The 8,110-nt window shown below is 41.0% G+C and overlaps 1 pseudogene; it reads right to left on the bottom strand.

The window, feature by feature from the left end:
* Positions 1 to 5,051: 5,051 nt before the first annotated feature.
* Positions 5,052 to 7,151, bottom strand: LOC105541249 (annotated as a pseudogene).
* Positions 7,152 to 8,110: the final 959 nt, after the last annotated feature.

Below are 8,110 nucleotides of genomic sequence, written 5' to 3'. Positions count from 1 at the left end.
ATTCTGTCTCAAAAAAAAAAAAAATCAAAAAAAAAAAAAAAAAAAGTGTTTATTTTATCTCCAGGAATTTTTATATTATGACTTTTTATATACTATTTTTATTTTTATATATGACTTGTTTGCTATTAGCCTGCTTTCTACTTATTTAGCTACTTTCCTTCTCACTCTTTTTATTTCTTATTATAACTCATTTTCACTCTCTTGGTAATTTCCTACCTTTCTCCAATGTCCCTTATTAAGTTTTTATTCTCCCTCGGGTTCCTAATAATTTAGTCATCACTACTGATGAAATGTTGTCTTCTCTCTCCCACCCCCTGTTCCTCATCCCCTCTCATTCCCTTATCTGCTTCCTTCTGCTTCTTCTTAGAATTCAATCAACTTTCATTTCATTTCTTCCTTAATATATGAACTTCTTATTCTTGTTATATATATCCACAATTGCTTGTCTGAGGCTGTTTAATTTAGTTTGAAATATCGTGTTAGACTCTTCTACTTTGTGGTTGGTTTCTTGAGAGATAATTTTCATCAGGTAAAATGTCTGCTTCTCACATTGTTTTTCTTTTTTAGTAACGGTGTAGATAAAGACTGTTTACATTTATGCAATTTGTGGGCAGAATGCCAGCAGGTTTGGTTACAAGTTTCCTGTGTCAAGAGCATCTTCTTAAGTCAGTGTTGGCAAATGCACATTTTTACGAGAACAGACGAGATCGGGCATGTTCAGGGTGGTATGGCCTTAGACTGCACATCTTTAATGATTCTCCTTGTTTAGTTTGTTTATTTGGTTAGTGTGAGAAGGGACTGAATGTCCTGGATTTTATTTTATTTTTTTTCTAGCAAGATCACAATATTTTCCCTTTTGCTTCTTTTCCCCTTCTCCTTTCATTCTCCAAAGGATACCTCTCCTTTTATTGTACTCTTACTCTTTGGAAGCATTGCCTCTCAATTCAGTCACCATGCATCCCACACACTATTATATCCCTTCCCTGCAGCCATTGCACTGATTTACCAGAAATATTGTTCAGTATTTTCACACTTACAGTGGACGCTTCCTTTCTTGCATGGGGAGGGGTTGGATTTTAGATCAGTTGTAGGCTCGCTCTTCTCTCATTCCCTCTTCCTCAGCAGTGTTTCCAGCATCCACTCCCAGCCCCACCTTTTTGCAAAATTTGAGAGATGGCTCTGCGAAAATAGGCATTTTTTTTTGTACTTACAGTGAATTTGAAGTTTGTAATGTTCTCTGAATTCTAGTTATGCTATTTGCCTGATTTTATATGTTATATTGAGCAAAAGATACTACAAAGGAGTGGTCAGTGAGGATAATACAGTGTCACAAAGCCAAGGAAAAAATTTTTTCAAGAATAAGGAAAAGATCAATATGTCAAGTGCTGCTGGGAGGTTGATTAAGTTGAAGGCTGAAAGCTAACCATTGGTTCAGGCAGCCTTGAAAAGTCTCACTGTTGAAAAGCCAGCACAAAAGACCTATTGACATGGGATCTACAAAGAAAACAGTGTGAGAAAGTGGATACAGTAAATGGAGCAAGTACAGAGCACTCATTTAAGAAGGCTTATTATAAAAGGCCAGATGCACATGTGGTAGTTAGAGGGCACTGTGGGGTCAAGTGTTTTTTTTTTTTTTTCACCTTTAATTTAAGCATATATACTTACAAAAGTGCACATATTTTAAATATAACTCTTGATGAATTTTCAGAAACTCAACAGCCTGCAGATCAAAGAAAAGAGCATTACTACATCCCCAGAAGCCCCCAGTGCTCCATGCACTCAAAAATTACCCCCAAAAGGGCAACCCCATACTGCAGTCCAACACTAGAGGGTTAGGTAATCTTTTCTTTCCGGTTTCCTTTGCCGTATATTATTTCCTGAGAGAATTATTCACTTTGTTACAAGTAGTTATAGGTTTTTCATCCTCACTGATATTTAATTTTCTGTTGTCTGGATATATGTACTATAATTTATTTATCCATTATAGTGTTGAAGGGAATTTGAAAAGTTCACAATTTTGGATGATTATGCATAGTGCCACTTTGTGCTATTAATAATTTCTTAGTTACTAGTCATATATTTTCTAGTACATGGATTTTGGTGACTTATGTATGAATTTCCATGGGGCTTACACCTGGGAATCAAATTGCTGGATCATAGAAAAGACATATATTAAGAAACTATGGCCAAAGTATTCTAAATATTTTTTATTGAAACACTTTATAAGCATTTCAGTTGCTATTTTTGCTAAAACTTAGTTGCATTTTCATTTCATTTTATCAATTGTGATATGTTATTTACATTTTCCTGATGGCCAATGAGATCATATATTTATCGGCCAATTGGACCAGATGTAGTATCTTTTAAAATGTGTCAATTGTCAACTTTTCTTTTTGGTTAGCTCTCTTATCCTTACTGATTTTTAGGGTTTGTAAACATTCTGGTTATAAGTGATTTACTGGATGAAGTATATTTTGAGATGTGAAAAATATTAAAGTATGTTTTATACTAATAGCAGTAATTTGGTGATTCAAGATACAGAGAGAATAACTGCAGGAGAAAAACCCTTGAGTTAACAATAGTGGATGGGACCCAGGATAGTAATAGCTGACTACGGAAGCTCTATAATATTTAAATTTTTGTTATAGCTAAATGTTTCTGATATTTAACTATTATAAATGTTATGAATATTTTAACTCAGTAAAATTTTACCTATATATTGGATGATTGTCACTTTCTAAATATTGGACATATTGATTAAAAAATGAAAAAATTAAGGCTTTTGGTGCAAATATATAGGTAAAGCATTTTGTGCTGTGTGCATTTGCTTTCTGTTATAAAGACATTGCCAACAAGCCATGTTATTAATTTTTGAATATTATCATTGTACATTTAACTTTTACTTTTTAGTCTGTTTTTCTCCTTCAAGTTTTTTGACAAAATCCATTTTGCGTTATTTTATTAATTATATTGTTGTATCTTTTAAACTTTTAACACTTTTGTTGAATGTCCTAAGTATATTCCAACCACTTGAACATTTTTTGTTTAATTTTTTACATTTTACTTTTTGGGTTTATTTTAACAAGTTCTAGTTTGTCTGAATTTTTATGTTTCTCTTTTTTTTTTCTTGTTTATTTTAATTATGGTCCTTATATTGTATTTTTATTTTTGCTAAATATACTTTTAGTTTTTCTTGACTAATAGAAAATATATTAGAGTAGCTATTTAAATAACTCATACCCTAGTTTTAATAGTTTTAATCCTTTATTTGGCCTTCATGGATCTTTGGCCCTTTCTATCTCTTTTTTAGCAAAATAGATAATGCAAAAATCCATGGTCTTTGCTTGTGTAATTATGAATCAAAAGACAGGTCATGCAATAGTTGGCTATTTAACAAAAGAGAGAGGTTGACTGATAATTCTATTGATGAAAGGTACCTCTCTCATGGATAATTTTAATCAAACAGTAAGTGTTCAAAAGATACTTTGGATTTCTTTTATATTCCTATATGCTAAGGCAACATTGACTAAGGCAGGGGTTATACAATTTTGGAATAAAGACAGTTTACTCTTTTAGAGATTACATAACAAACACAAAACAACCCTTAAAAAAGTAGCATGACCTTGGCTGTTATTTTAGAGCAAAAATAATCCTGGCCTCATCTCTTACTTTAACCCTCAGTTGTTGTACTAAAACAGGGGTGGACTCCTTAACAGTGTTGCTTGTGACTTTAGAAGAAGTTTTTATTTTTATTTTTTAAACAAGTCTTGTGTCTTTGCAGCTGGGTGCAGTAGGCTTATGCATGTAATCCCAACACTTTGGGAGGCTGAGGTGGGAGGATCACTTGAGCTCAGGAGTTTGAGACCAGCATGGGCAACATGGTGAAATTCCATCTCTACAAAAAATACAAACAAAAAGTAACCAGGTGGTGATGTGTGCCTGTAGTCCCAGCTACTCAGGGGCTGAGGTGGGAGAATCTCTTGAGCCCAGAAGGTTGAGGTTCAGAGGCTGCAGTGAGCCGAGATCATGCCACTGCACTCTAGCCTGGGTGACAGAGTGAGATCCTGTCTTAAAAAAAAAAAACAGAAAAAAGCAGGCTTCTTTCAGTGTTAGCCAAGGAGTATGGAGATAGGTCCTAGTGATCTAACATTGATTATCGTTTTTTTTTTCAGTTTTACTCGAAGATTTCCAGTTTCCTTCTTCATTACAGAATGGTATTTTTTTCACCCTGCATCACAATATAATTACCCTTTCAAATCCCTCCTTTCTGAAGGATTATAGATGCTTAGTCTTCTACTTTGCTCATTATCAGACACCCAAAGGTGGGAGCTGTATATGATTATTATTCTCAGCTGATTTACTTCTCTGTTTGCATGCATCTCCCCATAAAATCTAGTATAGGAGCCGGAGGACTTTTCCACCACACACACACACACACACACACACACACACACACACGACAAACTTAAACACGAGATGCAACCTACATTAGGCCTGCTGTATCCAGCAAGCAGTGATGTCTGTCAAGTCATGGCGATATACCTTCACTTTCCACATCTCCCTGAGGCAAATAATAGGTTATTTCTATACTGAAAAGACTGCTAGACTATACTTTCCAGTGGCTAACGTAATTACAAACAGTTTAGATTTTTTTTAACTCCCCTCTTTGTCTCTATTTTATCCTTCTAAGTTGCCTAGATTATAAATAAACCAAACCGACTTTTTCTTCTTTTTTTTTTTTTTTAGAAGATTCACATCTGTTTAATGTATATAAAGCCAAGGAAAGGACAGTCCCGGACTCAATAGAAAAATATTCTGTGAAATTCATATGGTGGGGTTGAGGGGGAAGGGACGAGGCTATAGAACCCACATCTGAACATGTACAAAAAATAACTTACACAGTAACCCCCATCCTCAAGGATGATACAGATCTGCCCAGTCCCCGGGGCTCGGGGGCACACTGCAGACATGGCGTTATGGGAGACAACCAATGTGGGCTCCAGGTGCAGGTGGGAGTGAGAAGGGCATCAGTCCGGAGGGGTGGGCAGCTATTAGGAGGCCTTGAAGCAGTTGCCGCCAGAACACGAGCTCAGCAGCTTGTCCACCAAAGTGTGGGCGTAGCAGCCAGCTCCTTGCAGCAGCCTTACTCCTCCACGAGACTCAGGTGGTTAGATGCGGAAGTTCCGCTTCTCGAGGTAGGTGACGGCTGCCGTCAGTGGGCACAAGATGAGCTTGATGTGAGCCTGGAAGAAGTTGATCTGCACGCTGCCGTTGCTGAGGTGCAGGATGATGGCGCTGCGGGTGCGGAACCAGCTCCGAAGGTAGGGCAGCGGGGCGAGCTCATTGCCTTCACGCGGCGTGATGTTGGCACCTGCCTTCAGCAAGTGCTCGCTCAAGTAACTGCGGACATATTTAAAGAGTGTGATCTTCATCAAGAAATTGGGATGGGAATTCACGGTGAAGTAGGACTCGGTGCCATCACACTTTAGGTACTGCAGGCTGTCACCACCATTGAAGAGCACCTCCACGCTGCTATCCACAACTGATACCCAGGACGGTACTTGCCTGAATAGTCCATCCACTTGCTGACCCAGAAAAATGGAGATGCGGGCAAGATCCTCAACCTCCTCTTACCTGACCAGCCCTTCCTCCGAGGGCTTGGAGGCATTGACGCTGTGCAGCATGCAGCATGTCATGAGGTGGCAGTCGACCACCTCACCCGTCTCTGAAACCCCTGGTTCTTCTTTTTCCCGGGGACTCTCAGGCAGGGTATTCTCCAAGCATTTATTTAGGACCCCGAGGGGCTTTCTGTTGCTGCGGTCCGGGCTGCTGGGAGCGATGGAAAACCTCGGTGGAATGGTCAGGCAGGTGATGGGGAGACGGGCTGGGATGTAGCCAGAAGTAAAGAACTCATTGTTAAGCTGCTCGTTAATGGTTGGGCGGGCAGTGAGATCTGTCTGAAGCATCTTCTGGATGAGGGAGGCGGCCACAGGGTTGATGTGCTTGGGAATACTGCATTCACTCTTCTTGATTCGGAGGTAGGTCTCTTTTAGGCAAGAGGTGCCAAAAGGTGGTTTGCCCACTGACGAGGTATACACGATACACCCACTGGACCGCACATACACTTCAAAACTGTGCCCTTTTTTTTTTTTTTTTTTTTTTTTTTTTTTTTTGAGAGGGAGTCTCGCTCTGTCGCCCAGGCTGGAGTGCAGTGGCCGGATCTCAGCTCACTGCAAGCTCCGCCTCCCGGGTTCACGCCATTCTCCTGCCTCAGCCTCCTGAGTAGCTGGGACTACAGGCGCCCGCCACCGTGCCCGGCTAGTTTTTTGTATTTTTTAGTAGAGACAGGGTTTCACCGTGTTAGCCAGGATGGTCTCGATCTCCTGACCTCGTGATCCGCCCGTCTCGGCCTCCCAAAGTGCTGGGTTTACAGGCTTGAGCCACCGCGCCCGGCCTAAAACTGTGCCCTTTCTTGCTCAGCATCTCGGGAGCTACGTAATTAGTAGTTCCACAAAGGGTCTTCTTTCTCTCACCATCATATTCGACTTTGGTTGCCAGTCCCGAATTCCCTGTTTTCACCTCCAGAACCTCATTCAGGAAAAGGTTGCCCAGCTTAAGGTCTCGGTGAACAACTCGGTTTTGGCGCAGGTACTGGCAGCCAAGCACAATTTGCCGCAGACTACATAGTGCCGGGCCTCAAGTTCAGTTAGGGCTTTCCTCCTCTCGTGCAGCTCCAGGAGAGACCTCCGGCGGCAGAGCTCCAACACCACCACGAACACAAAGTCGTTGTCCTCGAAAAAGCCGTGGAATCCTACGACATGCTGGTGGGAGAGACTGCCGTGAATGGATATTTCTATGGACATCTCCTCATAGTGCGGCATGAGCAGCAGAGACTTAGGCACAATCTTGCCCGTGAACAGTACCTTGGTGTCCGCGTCTGAGATCTCGGAAGCACTTGGCAAAGGCGTCCTTGCCCAAAAAGCGGTCCCGCACATAGCGCTGCCGGCTGCGTGGGTCCACTAGGACCTCCGGGATCTCTTTCGCCGGTGGAGCAGCCTCTGGAGCTCCCAGAGCTGCAACTCCGGGGGCCCCAGCTTTCCCAGGGACTGCCGGTGCCCGTGTCGCTTCCCCGCAGTCACCGTTGCAGTCATGTTCCTGGAGCTGCTCAGCACAGGTGGATCCCAGCAGAGGCTCCTCACCGCTCCGCTCCTCCACGAATTCCTAAAACCACTTTCTTTAAGGCTTTTGGCTCTTTCCTCTCTGGTTATAATGGAAACAATATAAGGGACCTGGCCATGGCAAGCCTAATTAATAGCAGGCAGCGTCGAGAAGTGGAAGTTCATCACATCCTCTACTTCCACTCACAAGCTCAGGTAAACATTTCGTAGGTTTCCCAGTTAGAGTCTGACATCAGTAAGTTAGAAACAGCAGGACTTCACATTGATAGACCTCTTGCCAAAATTGTCAACTAACTTGTTTTTACAAGGAAAACTTTTTATCCCTGATATCATCTAATTCCTAAAAACTGGCATAATTATTTCTCATGACAACACCTGGCTTGGTAAAGACATTGTTAAAGTCAGGATTTCAGGATTGGTCAGTCTAAACTTGGAGAATTGTCTTCCCTAGGCTGCTCATTTCCTGATAGTTTGTGATTCCAGGAGAAACATGTCTGACCAATTTGGGTTTAATAAATGAATTCAAAAGAAGCAGCCACCAATCAAAATCTAACAGAAATATTAATTGTTGCTTACTCAGTGAGGGAAAATGGTGCTTGCAGGATGCAATGTCTTTGAATAAAGCAAACTGCTGATCTTCTACAGGGTTTGGACAAGTGAGATTGATGGACACACAGAAGCAAGACCTGTTAGGGAAGTGTGAACCTTTAACTGTGGAGAGTTAGTTATTTAGGTGTAGCTGTTGCACATTAGCTGACTCCCAGAAGTGTGGATCTATCACAAAATGCTAGGCATCCAGAAGAGTTATTACCGATGTGAGGTTGTCACTGGTCAGTTAGAATTGTTTCACACCAGATCTGGTAGTTGCTTGTTACTACAGCTAAAGAATAATCAGTGTTTTTTTTCCAGATAATTAAAATGTTTTGCTCTCA

The sequence above is a fragment of the Mandrillus leucophaeus genome, unplaced genomic scaffold, assembly GCF_000951045.1.
Source record: "Mandrillus leucophaeus isolate KB7577 unplaced genomic scaffold, Mleu.le_1.0 Scaffold236, whole genome shotgun sequence".
Lineage (NCBI taxonomy): Eukaryota > Metazoa > Chordata > Mammalia > Primates > Cercopithecidae > Mandrillus > Mandrillus leucophaeus.
Note: the sequence above shows the minus strand (reverse complement) of the source record. Positions and strands in the feature narration are given on the sequence as shown.